Here is a 21226-nt window from a genome sequence, read left to right on the forward strand (position 1 = left end):
CCACAAAAGTCCCCAAAAACTCTATCAAAAATTGACTGGGGGTACCGTTCTCTCCGGATCTTCACATTCTGGCGCTGAAAAAAAAAGAATTGATGTCAGTATGCGAGGGAGGCGTCCAAGTAGCTGCCACAACATCATCACGACGCCTACGATGGACGCGGAGCTGCACAACACCACCTTCCGATGCGCAGGGGTACTGCTGATGAAAACTTTCCGGATCCAGTCTGACGCCTGGGGTAATTCTAAGGTAAGGAATCTATCACTAACTAGTGTCTGTTTCAGATATGTATTTTATATGCTCTGATCATAAAATTGATAAACTACAAGAGGTCTACAAGAGGGTGGTAAGTGTTTTACGCTGTGAGGTTGCCCGACCACAAAATTCAATACACACCATTTCCTAACAGTAGACCTCTTGCCTTGGTTCCCACAAGGTCTGTGGGAGCCACGTCTGTGGCCACAAAAAGAGTAAAGTCTATGCTGGGAGTTGTGGTTAGGAAAAAAAAACTACAGCCGCGGAAGGAGGAATGTGGCTCTTGCAAGGTAATTATGAGCTCCAATGATCTAAAAGTGGCTCTATTATCTCTGTGGTGTTCAAGCACCAAATTTGCCTCGTCACCAAAAAGCAAGTGGAGTTGAAGGGCATGTCCTTAAGAGATGCCTGGACAGCCCCGAAAAGCCAGTTGTCCTCAGCCAGGTATGACGTCAGAGCTTCACAGTGGAAGCACTGTCTCTGCGCAGCGAGTAGGTTGCATCCAGTCGGTATCCTTTTGTTTACTTTGCTGCATCTCTCCCATTAGCAATAGCTTGAGAGAGTATGGCTCAGGCCTCCTCAGAGACCATAGGCAGCACTTGCATTTGTAGAATTGTTGCCCAATAAGCAAGCAATGTTCACAGTCCACAATGCAAGGCTGGTGGAAGTAAAAATCCTTTTGCAAAAAGTATCCAGCCTCTTGGATTGCCTATCTGGTTTTGTGGTAGGGAATGCATTGGGATCAATTTTGGAGGAGGGAGCCTGGATCACCAGACTCTCAGGGGTGGGGTGCTGGGTGGGGAAGGCTAGGTCCCCGGAAGCAGGGTGATGGCCGCAGAAGATAGTCCTGTACACTGGAGTGCCTGTGCAGGGCTTGGCCCAGGCCTCCAGCAGAACATAAGTGAGTGAACCATTGAAGGAGACTAAGGGCTCTGAGGGGGATACACCAGGTTCAAGAACCTCTATTAAGACATTAGTCTTGACCTCAACTGTGGGCAGCTGAAGCCCCAGGACCTCAGCTTCCCTCCGGGCCAGTATGGCTAAGGAAGCCCCTTCCCCCGTAGCCATTATAGGAGGAGAGAGGAGTCCAGTGTCTGGTGGGGTGTCCGGGCCACTGGCATTACCAGATCCTCATACTAGGTATCGTCGGCCTTGGACTCTGCTAGGGGGTCAGAATAGCCATTATGATGCTGAGATACACTCCATTTGCTTTCCTCAAAGGGCCCTTCATGGGAATATGGCTCCAACTCCAATACAGGCCATGTGGGCCTGGTGAGCACCAGAACCAATGCCGTGTGATGCTGGGAATCATGATGGGCATCAGCAGTGTCATGAAAGGTGCACCTGGAACGGTCCCTGAAATAGGTTGCGAAGTTGAGGCCGGGGCTGATCTGGATCCACCAACGGAACCTAAAGGCTCAACTTTGCACCAAGTGTGGACCTGCTTGCAGAGCCCCAGTCGGAGTCCCTCCTGAACCCATGGGATCCAAAGGCAATCCAGAGGGGTCCGGACACCCAAAAATGAGGCTCATAGCCTCATAAAACTCTCCTATTTTGGGTGGAGTCACTCCAGGAAACTTGGGGAACCGCAGTTCAGACCAGAGTTCAGGTGCAAGCTCCACTGGTGGCATTGCTCTAGTGCCTTGTCTACTGTATCTCCTCTGTCCAGTAGGGAGTGGATGTCGTCTGTTGCGGCAAGGAGGGTGGTCTCTGGGCTGTGTTTTTTTCCGAAGCCGGATTGGAAGGAGTCGAGGATGTTGTGCTCTTCGATGAAGGTTGCGAGTTGGCTGTTGATGGCTTTCTCAATGACTTTTACTGGGAACTGGAGCAGGGAAATGGGTCTGTAGTTTTTGAGGTCTGTGGGGTCCGCCAAGGGCTTCTTCAGGAGTGGGTTGATCTCGGCTTGTTTCCAGTCTTCGGGGAAGGAGGCGTTCGCCAGGGAGTAGCTGATGGTGTGGCGGAGCATGGGTGCGATGGTGTGGGCGGCTCTGTTGAAGATGTGGTAGGGGAAAGGGTAGGTGGGGGCCCGGATTTGATTGACTTCATTGTCTTCAGTGTGTCTTCGGTGGTGAGGGCTGTCCAGTTGACAATCGTTGGCTTCAGGGTGTCGGGTGGCTGGTGAGGGTTCAGTGTGTTGGTTGTCTTTGTGGAAGGTGTCGTAAATGTTCTTGATTTTGTGGTGGAAAAGGGTGCTGAGTTTGTTGCAGAGGTCTTGTGAGGGAGGAATGTCAGTAGACTTTCTGGTGGGTTAGGCGAACTCCTTGATGATGCTGAAGAGTTCTTTGCTGTTGTGCGCTTGTGTGGAGATTCTGTCTTCAATAGCTTTTTTCCTAATTTTTCTGATGAGTTGATGGTGGGTGTTGGTGGCGGCTCTGAAGTTGTTGTGGGCTTCTGTGGATTTGGAGTTCCTCCAGGCCTTTTTGAGGCAGCAGCATGTGTGCCTGGACTCTCCAAGTTCGGTGGTAAACCATCTGGCATTCTTGGCATGTGTGTTGTTATTCTTCTTGAGGGTGCTGTCGTGTTGGCGCAGTCAGAGATCCATCTGTGTAGAGTTCGCGCTGCCGTGTTGGGGGTCGTCGTCTTCTGTGGTGGTAGGGGTGGAGTTGCTGACTGAGGAGGTGAGCTGGCTGTCGGTGATTTTGGTCCAGTTTCTTCATGGGAGCAGGTGCTGGTGTCTGTGGATGGTGGGTGTTCTGAAGGTGAAGTGGGCGCATCGCCCTAAGATTGCTGCAGATTCATCGTAGAAGGAGGAAGGGCGCCTCAGTGGGGTTGTCTTGAACATTGCTATATCGGTCCTATCGGATGCGTCTTTGAGGCCCAGTCATCATAGCACTTCCCAGCTGATTGTAAGTGGCCACCCTGCTTCAGAATATTACTCCTTAGCTGAGTGCCTGCCCTGAACGGGGCGTCATCGCGCTGACCGAGGCCCTCGCCCATATGCCAACGAAAAAGACCCAGACCAACAGAGTCTCCAGCTTTTTTGCCCTATCTGAGTCCCAGGCGGAGAAGGAGGTGGAGGCCCACACAGCAGGCAACATGGTGCTAACAAGGGAGGACCTCCTGGTGACACTGCAGGAGTTTAAGAAGGAGCTTAGGGAGGACATCGGCGCCTCGTTCAATGCATTCTGGGTAGAGGTGGGTTGAAGCTGGTTTCGATTCAAGCACATGTGGATTCGGTGTGTACCCGCACTTTGGATCTGGAAGAGGGATCTGACAACCTGAGCAACCAGCTGCACTCTGCCCTAATAAAATACGAAGATTTGGGGAATAGCTCCAGCAGAGACAACATACAAGTGAGGGGCCTGGAGGAGGGGAACGAGGGACAAGATCGGGAGAGGTTCATGGTGGGCCTCTTTTCCAGTGTCTTGAGAGACAACTGCCCAAAGGTTTGTTTGGATCAAGTGCAAAGGGTGGGATAACGCGTCTCCCGAGGGAAAGCAAGCGTCCAAGTGACATTTTGGCCAAATTCAGCTCATTTAAAACTAAGGAACACGTTCTTCGGAAAGCTAGAACAGCAACTCTATCACCTTCCAGGGGGCTACGTGCGTACTTTTCCAGAATGCAGCTCAAACCACGTTGGGCCGCAGGCAGCAATTCCGACTGCTCACAGTGGTACTGGGGGAGTGCCAGGTCAAATACAGAGGGACCTGCCCTTTGGGCATCGCCTTCTCGTTCGGCAACAAACAATGTCACTTCACAGAGGTAGAGGGGCAGCAGCTTTGATCAGCCTAGAAATAGCTCCACCGCAACAGACAGCAGCTTCGGGGAGGGAGCGTGTGGATCAACTGCTGGGGCAGCACTTGCCGGGACCCTGGCAGACACCCAAGAAAGGAGGCAAGACATTGAAACATAAGGAGCGCTGGTTCTCGGACTTAAGACCCTTTGTCTGTGTGGTTTACTTCCCCTAGCCCTGTGGGCACTCAGGGATTTTGCCCTTGTGTGGGTGGCTGGTGTTCTAGCCGAGGGGCCTGGGGTACAAGACAGTGATGCACCGGGGACCTTCTTTTCCATGTGCCCAGGATCTCTCCGCCTACTCTAGTCTGGGTGAAGAAAGTCATATGTGGACTAGTGGCCAGCTATTTACACAAGCGGGCCCCAAGTGAGGTTCTGGATTCGCCACTGGAGTTACCAACAGTGAGGTTTCTTCATCACTTTGGGACTTCTTAGTTGGAAGTTTGTTGCATATTTCCTTTTGTTCTCACCTTGGTGCTTGCCATGTGACTCTGCAGAACAGATTAGGGGTAGAGTGGGGGTGGGGGGGGGAAGAGTGGGGGCGGGGAGGGGTGGGTGTTGGGACACTGTAGGAGATAATTTATCTGGGTGATGTGCTCCGCACAATCAATCGAATGTCCTTCAACTGTATGTCATGGAATGTTAGGGACTAAACTTCCCCAACAAGAAACGCTTATGGACATTTCTAGGGGAACATCCATGTCCATATAGTAGCATTACAGGAAACTCTTCTAAAGAGAGGCGAGGACATTCAATGGCGACACAAATCCTATCCACTCATATTCCGAACCTCTGCCACTACTAAACAAAATGGAGTCACTCTCCTTTTCCACTCCTCAGTTTTCTTCCAACCCCACGACATGAAGGTGGACCAAGCTGCGAGATTCCTAATGGTTAAAGGGGTTTTGATGGGTCGCCCATGCACTATCGCCATGGTCTATGCACCTAATTCTGGACAGTCAGAATTTCTCCTCACGTTACTTACAGCACTGGAGGGCTTTGCCATGGGTGACATAGTTTTAATGGGGGATTTCAATCTTATTCGGGATCCCACTGAGGACATTACCCATCTACATAGATCAGCAGAAGGAGTCTTTAACAAGGCTCTTAAATCTTCACTACAGCAATTGGAGTTGATAGGTATCTGGAAGGCCATAAACCCCTAGACATGTGACCAATCCTTCTTTTCCTACTTCCATAGATCCTACTCTAGGATTGATCACATTTTCATTAGCCAGGCACTCCGTCAGGCGATACCGAGTGCCAAATTGCAGACGAAATGCCTTTCGAATCATGCACCCCTGAAAATTTTGATCAAATGGCCCGCACTTCGCTTTAAACTTACGAGGTGGTACTTCCCCAATATTCTCAGTAGGGATGACCTTCTTTGTGATGAACTGAGGATGATGATAAAATTAATCAGACAAGGTCGCAGGGTTCACTTATCTCAATGACTACTTACCAGACCACGCCTAACTAGGGGACTATCCCTTCCAGATTTCCCTCTCTATTATAAAGCAGCCCAGCTCTGTGTCCTGGCCGAGTGGTCCCTTACAGCCGCAGACAAACACTGGCTCCATATGGACAGGCAAGTAGCGGGAACAACCATATGTGATCTGTTTGGAAACCAAAACAGGATAGGCCAAGGAATGTCTACCTTAGCACCCCCACAGCCACTACTCTTAAATGTAAATGTGTTTGTATTTATATAGCGCACTTGTACCCTGAGGTCTCGTAGCGCTGTATTCATACCGCTGTGGAACCCTTCCTGTGAGATGTCCACTCCTGGGCACCCCCAAGGTGAAGCCAGGCATCCAAGCGCTGCTGGGGCCGTTGTGGAGATTAAGCAAGCTATTGCCCAGAGTCACAGAGTGGGACCCATGATTAGACTAGGCACCGAGGCGAGAATTATCAGGTCTGGGGAGATTGAGTCCAAGAGCCGCCGAGGCGGGAATTGAACCCTGGTCCCGGGCCAGACCTCTGCATCAGGGTCTGCCGCTCTAACCATTGAGCCACGCTTCTCCACGAAGCATGGCATATTGCTACCAAAACCCAGCCCCTGATGACCTTTCCATCCCCATACACCCCTATTCATTTCAATCCTGCCTTTTCCCCTGCGGTGCTAGAGGGTCCCTTTGACATATGGAGGGAAGTGGTTGCCTAAAGTTGTCTGACCTGTTTGTCAGAGGGGAACTACGCTCCATTGCAAACTGTGCATCTCTTTTTAAACTTCCACCCACAGAAGAATACCACAATTTCCAATTAAAACACAGGGCGCAGCAGCCTCAAATGTGGCTGGCCGCTTCCAGGCATCTTCTCCCTGTGGAGAGATTTGTACAGGCTGGAGGCACGGCTAAGGGCAGCATCTCATTTCTCTATTTTCTCCTTCTCACAGTGGGTCCTTCTCAGCCCCCGCGAGATAAGGAGTTTTGGGAGGCCCTCCTGCAGACCCCTATAACAGAGAAACAATGGAGTTTCCTGAATAAAGATATTGCTAAATACAATCTTTCTAAGGGAAGCCCATTGCAAGATCAGGTACGACTAGTACCTACACCCCCAAAAACTACACACTATCTTCCCGAACACTTCTGTCAGATGTGGGAGGGGTCGTAGGCTCCTAGGCGATTTCCGCCATATATGGTGGAACCGCCCCACCATTCAACCTTTCTGGAAGGAAATTTTGTCCCAGATCAAAAAGATTCTGGGATATCCAATATAGTAGAACACGTCTTATTGGGGGTACATGACCCCAGTCTGAAACATCAAACCCAGTGGGACCGTTCCATCATGTGGCTATGCCTGGGGGCAGCCAAAATGGCAGAAGCAGCACCATGGAAGAAAGCGGAAGCCCCTCTCTTTCCCAATGGCATGCTCGGCTGTGGCGGGCTCTGGCCCTTGAACGTTATGACGGACATCATGGCGGAATCCCACAAAGGGTATGATTATATTTGGAGTCCATTGGTGGGCTACCTTTCGGAAGGCTTTCCAATCTTGGCTTTTGGCCCAAGATTGCAGGCCTTTCATCTCTGTCAAACATAGCTAACCTGACCCTGTTATGAACCCCCTGGCCATGCCCTTCAAGGCTTTCTCAAGCCCCCGCCGCATGCGCAGTTCCCCCTTCTGCGTTCGGCCCGTCTGCCCCGCACTCTCCTCAAATACTCTATGGTCATGTGGAATAGGTACCACTGGATTGTTCTGTTGTTTTTCACTTTGTTTATTTCGTTAGCTCTTGCTTATAATGAACAGGTGCATCAAGAGAATGTAGATTGTGTGACATATGCAATTTGATAAGGGGGGAAGTTGCACCTGAATATATTAAGGGTAATGGTGGGAAAGCTGCGTTTTATCTTTAGCTAGCTGACAATCTTGGCTTAAGACAGAGCTTTGTTGAGCCTCATAAGTTGTTCATCTTTGTAAAAGCAATAAAAAGTTTTTGACAAAAAAATGCTTCGACTTCTTGGAAGACTTACCTAAAGAAATCCTGGATTGCAGCGATGAATTCTCTGAGAGATACAGACAGCGTTGCCGGGACCTCCGTTGCGAACAGTACCTGGAGTAGTGCAGAGTTATGTGGCAAGCAACCAGATGCTTCATGGCGGGTTTGCGGGTGACTCATGGATTTATGGTCCTGCAATGCAGATTTTCAACATTTGGTAATGAGTAGAAAATCATGATTTTAATAAAGGCACGGAGGCTAATATTATGCACTATACCTTTATTATCACTCAGGCAGCAGCAACAAAAAAACATAGAATTAGAACCCAAAACACATTCTAGAACTCTGAACATGAATAATCTCATAGAACCTGCAGCCATCTTCCTCTTTTGGACGCTGCGAACATAAAAAACCAAAGTCTCTTATCCTGAACCAAGCAATTCTTCTTAAAGGAAACCATTCTCACAATTCTTCACCTTCTCAAGGAGTAGTTTCTTCTCTTTAACCTAAACAGAAAAAACAAAAAATCAAAGAAACCAACAAAACATGGGAGGGAAAAGCGGAGGGATAATATTAGCCTCCGTGCCTTTATTAAAATCATGATTTTCTACTCATTACCAAATGTTGAAAATCTGCATTTTACATTAAGGCCCGGAGGCCAATATTATGCATGTTCAAAGTTCATCAATAACACTATTCAATACATTCTCCACTGGTTTAAAATAAAATCTCTTAAAAGTGGATTCACAACTCCAATCAGCTGCTTTCATTATCCCACTTAAACTAAAACCTCTCATATAAGCCTTACTTGCCATAGCACCCCTCACTGAATGAGCACCAAACACACTAGTATCAATCCCAGCCTTAAACATAACCTCTCTCACCCACCTAGCCAAAGTAGCAGACGAGACACCCTTAAAAGGCTTTCTTAAAGAAATCAACAACTGTGAACAACCAGAAGGTCTCAAACCAAACGTCCTTTTCTCATATTCTTTTAAACAACTGACCACACATAACCTCTTATTCTCATAAAACTGAGGATAAAATACAGTCTTTGTCATAGTCTTCGTCCTCTTACGTAACTCAAAACACACACCCTCCGGTTGAAAAAACCTAGAATCAATCTCTAAAGCTCTAATATCCGAAACCCTTTTACAAAAGACCAAACATAGTAAACAAGCAAGTTTCCACGTCAAAAACTTAACCTCCATCAACTCATTCTCACCCCATCTCTCTAACTCCTTTAGAACCAAAGACACATCCCAAAGAAAACCATATTTCGCCTTAGGAGGTAAAACTAACCTCACACTCTTAACCAACCTCCTAACCAGAGCATGCTGCCCAATAGGAAGGCCATCAACCAAAACATGACCTGCCGAAATAGCGGACCTACTAATATTCACAGAATTATATGCCAAGCCTTTTTCAAACAAAAAAGTCAAAAAATTCACAACATCTACCACAGAAGCTGATAAGGGATCCAAATCCCTCTCAAAACACCAACCAGCCCATCTTCTCCAAGCTGACTTATACACCTTTGTTGTCCCTCTAGACCAAGACTTAGAGATGAGACTCTCAGCCTCCTCCGATAATCCATGCACTTGCCAAACTCTCCTGAAATCAACCAAGCCATTAATCTTAGCTGACCGTTTGCCACCAAGTCGTGAACATTCCCCAAAGGATCCAGAATAATTTCCTCCAGATCCGGAAGCAACACCGGATCCTCTACCAGCAACTCCATCACATCTGGAAACCACACTTGGGACCTCCAAAAAGGAGTTAACAACAATAACTCTGCCTTTTCCCTTCTGACTTTCATTATCACTCTCTGAATCAGAGAGAATGGGGGAAAAGCATAATTCCTTCCTAGATTCCAAACCTGCAGAAAAGCATCTATCCCTTTCGCCTCCGGATCCGGTTTCCAACTGTAAAACCGATCTATCTGACAATTCAACCTGTCCGCAAACAAATCTATCTGAAATGGACCCCATTTCCTTTCCAAACTCTTGAAAACGTCCCTGTTCAATTTCCAATTGCTTACATCCCTCATATACCTTGAAAACCAATCCGCTTCTACGTTGCTCAGACCTGGAATATACTGAGCTTGAACAACCATCTCCTTCTCCAGACAAAAATTCCAAAAATCCTTCGCCAGATTTGCCAGACCCCTTGAACGAGGACCGCCCAATTTGTTCACATATCTCACTGCTGACAGATTGTCCATCTTTATAAGAACACAACACTTCAAACGATCCTTCATAAAACTTTTCACTGCAAATGACCCCGCCAGCAGTTCCAGACAATTTATATGCATCTGAGACTCCTCCATCGACCATCTCCCCCCTGTTGACACCGAACCGCATCTTGCTCCCCAACCATGAAGACTCGCATCCGACTCTATCTCCACCTCCGGAACCTCTCCAAAAATTGCCCTGCCATTCCATGCATCTAAATTCATCAACCACCAATCCAACTCCTCTTAGGATTCCTGATTTAACCATACTCTCTGAGAATACCTTGCCCCGTTCCTCAGATGAAACCCTTTCAATCTCTGCAATGCTCTGTAATGAAGAGGAGCTGGAAATATTGCTTGAATCGATGCAGACAACAGACCCAATAGACGAGCTAACTGTCTCAAAGTAATCCAATCCGACTGCAAAACTCTTTTCACCTCCTTCTTGATAGTCTTCACCTTCAACATTGGTAACTTCAACACACATTCCAATGTCTGAATCTGAAAACCTAAAAATTGAATCTCCTGCTGGGGAACCACACAAGACTTCTCTCTGTTCACCACGAAACCTAAGTCCTCCAATACCCTGATTGCAAAGTCTGTCTGTTCCCTCGCAAGCTCCTTTCCCTCTGCTAAAATCAGAAAATCGTCCAAGTACACAATCAGTCGAATTCCTCTCGACCTCAACCAAGCTGCCACTGGACGCATCACCTTCGTGAAACACCAAGGAGCCGACGTCAGACCAAAAGGGAGACTCTTGAACCTCCACAACTTCCCTTTCCATCTGAACTGCAAATAATCCCTTTGTTCCCTGCACATAGGAATCGTCAAATAAGCATCCTTTAGATCCAACCTTGTCAACCAATCTCGCTTCCTTAAAAGATCCCTCAACATGTGGATCCCCTCCATTTTGAAATGATTGTACACAACCCAATCGTTCAATTCTTTCAGATTTATCACTGGACGCATCTTCTTGTCCTTCTTCTCCACCAAAAATATATTGCTTATAAATCCTCCTTCTACCACTTCTGCTTCCTCTATAGCCCCTTTCTCTAAGAGAGCATCTATTTCTTTTGTCACCAAATCTTCCATCTCTCTTGAAAACCGTAAGATTTCCGGGACCCACTTTTGAACAGGAATTTCCGCAAAATCTATCTTGTAACCAGCAACTGTTTCCAAAACCCATGGATCTCTTGTTATTTCCTCCCATCTCGAAACAAAAAGGGCTAGTCTGCCGCCCAACTTTATTCGGATAGAAGTAGGGTCTTGTAAATTGCTTACCTGAGGCCCCTCTAGATCTCCTCTCTGAGCGCATGCCTCTTCCTCTGCCCCTCTGTCTCTGGGGGAAAAAATTTCCTTGTCCACCTCTAGATCCATAAAAGCCTGATCCATAATTTGAATAGAAGGGTCTTCCTCTGCCAAAGTTGCCTCTCGACATTCCTTGACCACGGCCGGGAAAGCGACCCCGCATTCTCCCGGCCACTCCAAAAACACGTCTAATATCTTTCTGCGCTTTCTCTAGTGAACTGAAAGTATTAACATAGCGGGACATGTCTTTCACGAAATCGTCCCCAAAAAGTAAACCTTCTGATTTCTCTCCTGGCTCCTTTGTAGCCAAATCAACCAATTTTGGATCTACTTTAAAAAGGATCGACTTCCTTCTTTCAATATTCAAAGAAGTATTTGCGTTCCCCAAAAGGCAAATAGCCCTTTGAACCCATTGACGTAATTCTACCACGTCAATACCAACATTATGGGTATGCGCCTCTTCGCATAAATCAAAAATCTTAGTCAAAGGGCCAAGAATGTCCAACAATCTGTCTTGGCACCCTTTTAATCCTTTTTCCAACCCTCTTCTAGGGTCCTTTCCTGTTTTGTTAATAAAAGCTAGCATCCTCTGATCTAGCTCCGGTGTATATGCCACCTTACTATCCAGACATGGTCTTGGACACTCGCTACGCATACGTGTCCTCACCTCCTTTGGAATCTCCCTCCTAATCCAATAGTGAACATACTTCGCAACATGATCTACAGGAGTCCATTGGGGTGATAATGGATGTTGAATCAACAAAGGGTCAAACATCTCTTCACCCTGAGGGTCAATTATTTCATTATCCTCCATTTTAATTTCTTTCTCAATTACTTTCCTCTTCTTCTGAGGAACCTCCTCATAATCAGATTCCTCTAAATTTGAGCTACAAGTTAACTCTACATCTCCACTTGAGCTCGTATCACACGCAACCACCATGTGTTTTAATTTCTGCGCCCTTTTCGCGCTGTTTCTCGCCTTTATAGCGTCCTCTCTTTGAACCTTACGTTCATTCCTTTTTTTATTACCATCCAAACTTTTCCTCTTTTGACCCTTTTTTCCTTGGCCAGAAGTACCAATGCCCATCTCTAACTCCTCTGTTGTCCAAAAATTCTCCTCATCACCAACTTTCTGTTTTCTCTGTACACTTTTCTCTAATGTACTCTCTATCTTTTTGTCAATTGACGCTGCCATCTCGCCAAACATCTTTTCCATGTACACCTTCATTCTCTCTTCAAAATTTCCTTCTGACCCTTCCATTCTTTTCTTTAACCTTAAAATGTCTTAACTAAACTGAACCCACAGTCAAAGTGAATAATCCGCTTCACACACCAACGTTTCCTCAAGCCAATAAACTAAATTTAACCTCTCCTGTCATCAACTCCCGACAACTGACAGGAAAAACAAACCAACAACAGAGCCCTCGACAAACGCGCAATCCCAAAATATGGACGCCCGAATCTCTACTATTTCCAAGAAAAGTTTCCCAATCTCACAAAATGGCCGCCGCACGTAACGTAAGTACGGCGGCCCTTCCAGCTCAAAACTATTAAGTATGCCGGTGTCTCTTACAGCCACGCACACTGTCCTGCGCACGCTCGCGCTCTCACTCGGCGTACACTATCCTGGGTAAGCTCGCGCTCACACTCGGCCTGAATTCCACTCGCGAGCCGCCCAACGCGCACAACCAACTGCCAACATCCGATGCCAACAAACCGTCAAGGACGACAGACGGTAAAATAAACATCTTGATTTCCCTTACTACATATTCCTACTACAGCGCTTTTACAAACCCTGTCAATTACACCAGTACAACAATCAATTAATCTCTTTCCTAAACATCTTAATATAAATAAAAAACAAATTACATTTCTAGATCGTTACACTAAAAGATGTCCTATTCTAAATTACTAAAGCTTTGTTTATGTATAAGATTATAAAAACATTGATTTATAATTCAAATTAACAATTAAAGCAAGCCAAAAGAAAAAACGACTTATCTCATGCCTGAGCAGCAACAAAAGAGGAAGATGGCTGCAGGTTCTATGAGATTATACATGTTCAGAGTTCTAGAATGTGTTTTGGGTTCTAATTCTATGTTTTTTTGTTGCTGCTGCCTGAGTGGTAATAAAGGTATAGTGCATAATATTGGCCTCCGGGCCTTGATGTAAAATCCGAGCAGGACTAGGAGTGATGGTCGCGCTTCCAGGCACCGAAGACAACGAGTGGGTGTTTGTTACAGATATTAGCTTAAGACAGGCACCACAAGGTTTGAAACAAGTTGGTTTCTTCGGAAACATATTCCAAAAATGGTGTTAAAAAAGGTACACTGGTCAAAGTTAACAAAATGGCTGCAAAAGTCAATTAAAAACAACTGAGGATAGCTTGCCTGGATCAGAGCCGATGACGCGAAAATGAAGAAACTGAGGCCGGTGTCCTTGGGTGGTGTCAATAAACACACTGAGCACACCGCTTCCAGTGTGGACGACGTCGATGCCACACAAAGTTGAACTACGCCACCTACGGGCACGCAAGGGAACAGATCAAAAATTTCTGGATCCAGCCTGAGAGCTGGGGAATATTCTGCAGCTAGAAGTCTCCAGTGCATACAGACATCTGCCTGCGGCAGGCTCCACAGAGTTTAAAATCCACAGGTTTCTAATGGGACATCCCTAAAAGCACACTAGAAGTGAAATTGCTTTAAAAATATTGAAAAATGCAGTGAAGAAATGAGTGAAGGAGCCCTTCCAAGTCTGCGTTGATGGAGCAGAAAGAAAATAACTGATGTCAGTGGCCTGGAGTGGCACTTATATGGGACGTGCACATGTCATATCCGGCGGTGTTGACACAAAGCCGATCGGCGCGCAGAGGTACTGCTCAAGATTTTTGGGATGCAGTCTGACGTCTTGGGATTATTCTAAGGTAAGGCATCTGTGGCAAGAAGTCTATCAGATAAGGCTATGTAGGGTTGGTCAGATGTCAGCTGGGACAGCTGGCAAAATATCCACCACTCTGTCCCACAATGCATGCAAGTACCTATCCAGGAGGCAAAACGTGCTAATGGACCCGAGGGAAGACTAGAAGAAGAAAGCATTTGCAAATGTGTCCATTAATTTTTATTCCCTGCCAGGAGGGGTTGTAGGGATGGCATTCGAGTTAAGGCGGCTCACGGATGCATGTACCACCAGCTCTCCAGAGTGTGGTATTGCAATAGAAAATCCAGATCCCCGTGGGCCTATGCTGCCTTGACATTTGCCTATTAACTGGGGACAATAACCTAGCTTCACCCAAGTAACCACAAGTACATCAGTAAGGGCCACGTTAAATGGAAGTAGAAGCTCTTGGATGGTTTGTACAGGGGCGAGGACCTTGGTGATGACGCACAAGTTACTTACCTTCGGTAACGATATATCTGTAAGAAACAGTAGTTAGGGTTAGATTCCTTACCTTAGAATATCCCCAGGCGTCAGGCTGGATCCGGAAAGTTTTCGTCAGCAGTACCCTTGCGCGTTGGTAGGCGTTGTCTGCGGCTCTGCGTCCGTCACAGGCGTCATGATCACCGGGATGACGTCGTCGGAGTACTTAAACGCCTCCCTCGCGCGCTGACGTCAGTTCTGTACATAGCTTTCCGCTCCAGGAACGCAGAGCCATGATAGAAACCGACACTGGTGCAATTAAACTAGGGCCCTCAAAGGGAGATACCTTAACCCTAGATATTGGTTCGCAGAATGGGGAGGTTGGGTGGGGCGGTAAGGAATCTAACACTAACTACTGTTTCTTACAGATATATTGTTACCCAAGGTAAGTAACTTGTGCATCTGAAAGAAACAGGTTAGTGTTAGATTCCTTACCTTAGAATAGATACCCCAGCAATGCCAACCCCGGTGGTGGGTCTGCGAACCAAGATCACACCAGAAAGTCCTGGAGAACAGAACGGCCGAAAAAGCCCTCTCTCCGGACTTGGCTGTCCAGGCAGTAGTGCCTAGTAAACGTGTGCAGCAAGGCCCACAAAGCTGCCTGAGAGATGTCCTGCAAGGGGACTCCCCGACCCAGGGTAGTAGTAGCCGACGTGGCCCGAGTGGAATGGGCGCGCAGGCCCACAGGAAGCTCCTTTTTCGCCAAGGAATAACAGACCTTGATGCACAACACGACCCACCGAGAGATGGTCCGCTTGTGCACCACCCGTCCCTTCTTTGCGCCCATGTAACAAACACAGATCTGGTCGTCCACCCGAAACTGGCGTGTGCTGTCTAGATAGAGGGAGAGCGCACGTTTTGGGTCCAGACGGTGGAGCATCTCTTCCTCTTTCGAGGGATGCGGAGGCGGAAAGAAAGTGGGCCAAGTGATGAACTGCCCGTTATGAAAGGCTGTAACCACCTTGGGCAGGAAAGAAGGACGAATCCTCAGAACAACCTTGTCCGGATGGACAGAGAGGAAAGAAGGTTTAGAAGATAGAGCCTGGAGCTCACTCACTCTCCTCGCAGAGGTGATGGCAACCAAAAATGCAGTTTTAAGAGTCAGAAGACGTAGAGGACAGTTATGAAGTGACTCAAAGGGAGCGCACATCAGATAAGTCAGTACAAGGTTCAAGTCCCACTGAGGCATCACGAAAGGAACAGGAGGAAACAAGTGTGATGCCTTTCAAGAATCTATTTACAGCAGGGGACTTGAAAAGAGAAGGCTGATCAGGAAGCCTCAAGACGACTGAAATGGCAGAGAGGTAGCCTTTGATAGTACCCAGAGCAGAGCCCTGCTGGGCAAGAGAAAGAAGAAAGAGGAGAACCTCTGAAAGGGGGGCAGAGAGTGGATCGTCAGCCTTTGCTGTGCACCATGCCACCAATTTGTTCCACCTGCAGGCGTATACCGATTTTGTGGAGGGACGTCTGGCTGCCAGAATCACATCACAGACTTCAGGAGGCAAGTCAAATGGCCTCAACTGTCGCTGCTCAATCTCCACGCATGTAGGTGGAGACTGGACAGATTTAGGTGGAGGGCCGCCCCATGCTGCTGCGACAGAAGGTCCTCCTGAAGAGGCAGATGAATTGGGGGATCGACTGACATGGTGAATAGCTCAGGATACCAGTATCTTCGTGCCCAGTCCGGAGCCACAAGGAGGACTTGGGCCCGGTCTCGCCTGATCTTCTTCAGCACTCTGGGCAGAAGTGATAGAGGCGGAAAGGCGTACAACAGACTGCAGCTCCACTCGCGCCGAAAAGGGTCTCCGAGTGGGTGCCACCTTGGAAATTCCAACGCGCAGAACTGATGACATTGCGCGTTCTCTTCGGTGGCGAATAGATCTAACCAAGGCTCTCCCCACTGCCGAAAGAGACCTTGCGACACGTCCGAGTTCCAACGCCATTCGTGATCCATCATGCACCTGCGGCTGAGTTCATCCACCCTGGCGTTCAGGGAACCCGCCAGGTGTTGAACCACCAGGGTGACGCCCTGGTGTTCCAGCCATGTCCAGAGGTGCAGAGCCTCCTGACAAAGGGTTCACGACCCCACCCGCCTTGTTGGTTGCAGTACCACATGGCGGTGGTGTTGCCCGTGAACACCTGCACTACACTTCCCCGGACAGAGGGAAGGAATGCCTTCAGTGCAAGACGGATCGCCCGCAGCTCCAGAAGGTTGATATGAAGCCGGGACTCCGCCGGAGACCAGAGGCCTCTGATCTCCGCCTCTCCCATGTGGCCCCCATCCCAGGAGGGACGCATCCATCACTACTACGTGCTCCGGTTAGGGTAGGGAGAGGGATCTGCCGCGGACCCAATCGCGGTTCGTGAGCCACCACTACAACTTACTCGCAGTGCCCTCCGGAGATCAGGACATGGTCGGACAGGTTGTCCTGATGCTGTGCCCACTGAAACTTCAGGTCCCACTGCAGAGCCCGCATCCGCCGCCTAAGGTGATGCACCAGAAGGATGCAGGAAGCCATCAGCCCCAGGAGCCACAGAGTCAACCTGACCGAAACTCTGGAGGAAGGCTGAAAGATCGGAATCAGAGCCTGAATATCCCAAACCCGCTGCTCGGGAGGATAAACCCGAAACTACGCCGAGTCCAGAACCGCTCAGATGAAAAGGAGCTTCTGAGAGGGGCACAGGTGTGACTTCGGCACGTTGATGGAGAACCCCAGCGGTGGTCGGCCGTAGTCTGGAGGTGGGAAACAACTGTTTGGGGCGAGCCCCCCTTCAACAATCACTCGTCGAGATAGGGGAAGACTGGAACCCCTGATCTGCGCAGATGAGCTGCGACCACCGCCATCACTTTCGTGAACACCCGAGGGGCGCTGGTAAGGCCGAAGGGAGCACAGTAATCTGAAATTGCTCGAGGCCTACCGTGAACTGCAGGTAGCGCCGGTGGGCCGGCAGGACGGGAATGTGGAAATATGCGTCCTGCAAGTCCAACGCTACCATCCAGTCTCCAGGGTCTAGGGCAGCTAGGACATGAGCTAAAGTCAGCATCTTGAACTTCTCCTTCCGGAGGAAGCCGTTGACGCTCCAGAGGTCCAAGATAGGGTGTAGGCCTCCTTTGAGCTTCTTGGGTACCAGAAAGTAGTGGGAGTAGCAACCACGTCCTACTTCTGGCACAGGAACGCGCTCGATGGCCCCCTTGGCCCAACTTCCTCCTGCAGAAATTGCAAGTGATCCCCCGACATGCGGTGGCATGGCTGGAGGGGTCGCCTCGAAGGAGAGGGAGTAGGCCCCTCCGGATGATTTGCAGCACCCACCTGTCCGACGTGATGGAGAGCCAGTGGAGGAGGTGATGGCGGACCCTGCCTCCCACTGGCGTCGAATGGGCCTGAAAAGCCGGACTAAGAAGGCTTCGAGGCAGATGCTGCGGGAGCGGATATGGACTGACCTTTCCGTTGTCCCCCGGCACCGCGACAGCGGTTACCACGTCCGCAGCCGCGTTGAGCCTGGTTCTGTGGCCTATGGCTGGCAGGACGTGTAGGGGTGCCCCTTCCTTGACCACGAAAGGGCAAAAAGCAGAAGTTTGCTGGCGCTGGCCCGACAGGCCCTAGGACTTGGCCGTAGCCTGGAGTCCTTGAAATGCTCCAGTGCACTGTCTGCTTTGTCGCCAAAGAGGCGACGGCCATCGAAGGGCATGTCCATGAGCGTGGCCTGGACATCACCCGAGAAATTGGCGGACCTCAGCCAGGCGTGGCGGCGAACCGCTACAGTCATGGAAATCGCCCTTCCCATCGAGTCCGTGGTAGCCAGTCCACACCTGATGGAATAACGCGCCGCATCCCGCCCCTCCGCAAGGGCTTGGGCGAGCCGGGCCCGGGCCTTCTCCGGGCACTGGGGCAGCACGTCCGCAACGGTGTCCCACAAAGTGTGGGTATAACGGTCCAAAAGGCAAGCGGTGTTGATAGACCGCAACCCCAAACTCAATGAGGAGAACAGCTTCTTCCCAAACTGATAAAACCTTTTGGATTCCTGATCCGGGGGAGCTGTCGGGAATGCGATCTGGGACGTCGAGGCCTGGATCACCAAGCTCTCGGGGTGAGGTGCACGGACAGAAAGCTAGGGTCGCCCGGAGCCGGGCGGTGGCGTCGGGCCACGTTCCGATCCACAGGGGGCACTGTGGAGGGCTTGGACCAGGTGTCCAACAGAACGTCCGTGAGGGCCTCACTGAACAGCAGTAGAGGCTCCGAGGAGCTTGCTGGTGGCTGAAGCACCTCAGTGAGGAGATTAGTCCTCACGGCCGCAGCAGGGAGCTCAAGAGCAAAGGCCTTGGCTGCCCTGTGCAACACCACACCATAAGTGGCACTCTCCTCCGTAGCCACGGATGGAGGAGAGATGAATCCAGTGTCGGCGAAGTGTCCAGACCACTGGCCTCCCCTAGCTCGTCTGCCCAGTCCTGGCTCAACTGGCACTGCTGTGCCAGGGGGTCCTCAGACCCCTCCCAGTCCTTCCCTTCATCAGTGTCCTGGTAAACAGGCTGGAATGACGGAGTCGGGTTGTGGATGAAGGCCTCACCCATCGACGCTGGACCCGGACCAGGGCTGAAACTGAGGCCAACGTTGTCCGATGACAGCGCCGGGAGCGACACCATGGGGGTCGGCTCCAGCGAAGGGGTCGTAAGGTCAACTGGTGTCAACCGGGATCTGGGGACAAATCCCATGGGGGCCTGCGGCATCGGGACCGAAGTCGACGATGGCGCCGGGGCCGAATCACCTGACGGCACCGGGGCCGAATCACCTGACGGCACCGGGGCCGAAGCACGCCACGGCGCTGGGGCCGGAGCCACCGGCCGGCCGAAGGCGCCACAGCAGGCCTCAATGGAGGGAAGTGAGTCCTCATGGCAATGAGGAAACCACGAATCTCCTCCGGCGGCGCACGCAGGCCAGGGACCGGAGGGTATGGGCCTGGAGGCGGCGCCTGCGGCTCCGACGGAGCAGCACGGGCGGTGTCGCCCGAACCCTTAGCCACGTCGCGCGAGCGACGAGGGGAGTCTGAAGAGCGATGTCGCCTCTTCGACTTCTTCTTTGAGTGCCTTGACTTACCGGAGGACTTGGGAGCCCGACGAGTGCTGGCGATGACTTGATAAGCGACGACTGCGGCTCCGCGACCGGTCCCTTGACCGGGACGAGGAGCAGCGCGGAGCTGACTGCCGGATCTCTAGTAGCTTGCGGGACCGCTCCCGTCTAGCTTTCGTAGTCAAGGCCCGGCAGTCGGGGCACGACTTGTCGTCGTGGTCGGCCCGAGGCAGTAAAGACACCAATGGTGGGGGTCGGTCACCGACATCAGGCAGAGACAGACGTCGCACGGCTTGAAGCCAGGCATCCCTACGGCACCAGGAGTCGAAGTCGACTGGAAAAAGAGATCCAAAATAGATCAAAAAGTTAGTCAAAAAATGACTAGGAGTACTGCTCTTCCCGGATCTTCGCTAGCTGGCGTGGAAAAAAGAAGAACTGATGTCAGCGCGCAAGGGCGGCGTCTAAGTACTCCAACGACGTCATCCGGGCGATCACGACGCCGACGACGGACGTGGAGCCGCAGACGCCGCCTGCCGCCGAGCAAGGGTACTGCAGATAAAAACTTTCCGGATCTAGCCTGACGCCTAGGGATATTCTAAGGTAAGGAATCTAACACAAACCTGTTTCTTTCAGATATTTATTTTTACCTCTGCTTGGGGCTGAGGAAGGTCGTAAACCTCTCCCACTCTCCTGTTCACTGAAGCAAAGGAGGCTGATTTGTCTGTTGTCATAGCTGGCTTTGGGGAAGACATACCATTGTCTGGAGGTATTTTCAGGCCACTGGCAGCTTGTAGGTCATTAAATATGTTTCCTCCATCACAACGGGCATTGTTATCACCATCATATGGAGCGTATGCCTCAATCAGAGTAGACATAATTGCATGGTGTATGGGATCTTGGTATTGGTGGAGGGTAGGTCTTAAGAGTCCCATAACACTATTGGATTTCTTTCTGTCGTCAGTGATTTCAGTGCTGCCCTCGAGACTCAGGCTAGCTGCATTGGTGTCAGCACCGAGGGCAGTGTCGGGCTTTGTGCTGGGCCAGTTTCTGTTGAGCTGAGTTAGAAGAAGGTGCCGGCCTTGGCTCGAGGTTGTGTGTTGCAATCGGCATCAGGAATGGATCCGCAGGCAGTAAGCCGGCTGGAGGCCACCTTGGATCTTTAGAGTCCAAAGGTGTTCTAGAGAGATCTGGAGAGGAACCAAAAATCGTATTCAAGGCTTTCTTCAGCCAACAGAGCAGTTATGGTATTTTTGTTCTTCCAGGTTTGGGATTCATTGGGAGGAGGGGTGGAAATGGTTCTAAAGTAGGAAAACAACTTAATGGACTGGAGGTATACATGGCGTAACATGCTGAGTGATGGGAATAGCATGATGATGGAGACCCATATTACTGTGTTTTTTTTTTAAAGTAGCGCATTTATGAATTTGATTATTTTCCATCAGAAAGCAATACTTTCGTACACGCCCGCAACTGATTCATTGAATCACCATACATCCTAATTTCTTCAAATAACACGAAGTGTGGAAGCAACTCAAATATTATTTTTCCCCCAACTTACCTAACCCCCACAACTTCAATGACGACCAGCTGCATGAGCAGCCTCAGAAGCAAGAGCACATCTGCTCTCTCTACTTCGACCAGGACCTTTTCCTCTACTTCTTGGTGTCGGCAAGTTTGACTAGACGGTAACGGATGGCCTTGCGTCTTCACGCCACAGTCACACGATGCCGAGGCCACCAGAGGAAGACATTGTGGGAGTCTGTCACCAACATCTGCCGAGG

Source organism: Lissotriton vulgaris, chromosome 6 (assembly GCF_964263255.1).
Source record: "Lissotriton vulgaris chromosome 6, aLisVul1.2, whole genome shotgun sequence".
NCBI classification, from domain to species: Eukaryota; Metazoa; Chordata; class Amphibia; order Caudata; family Salamandridae; genus Lissotriton; species Lissotriton vulgaris.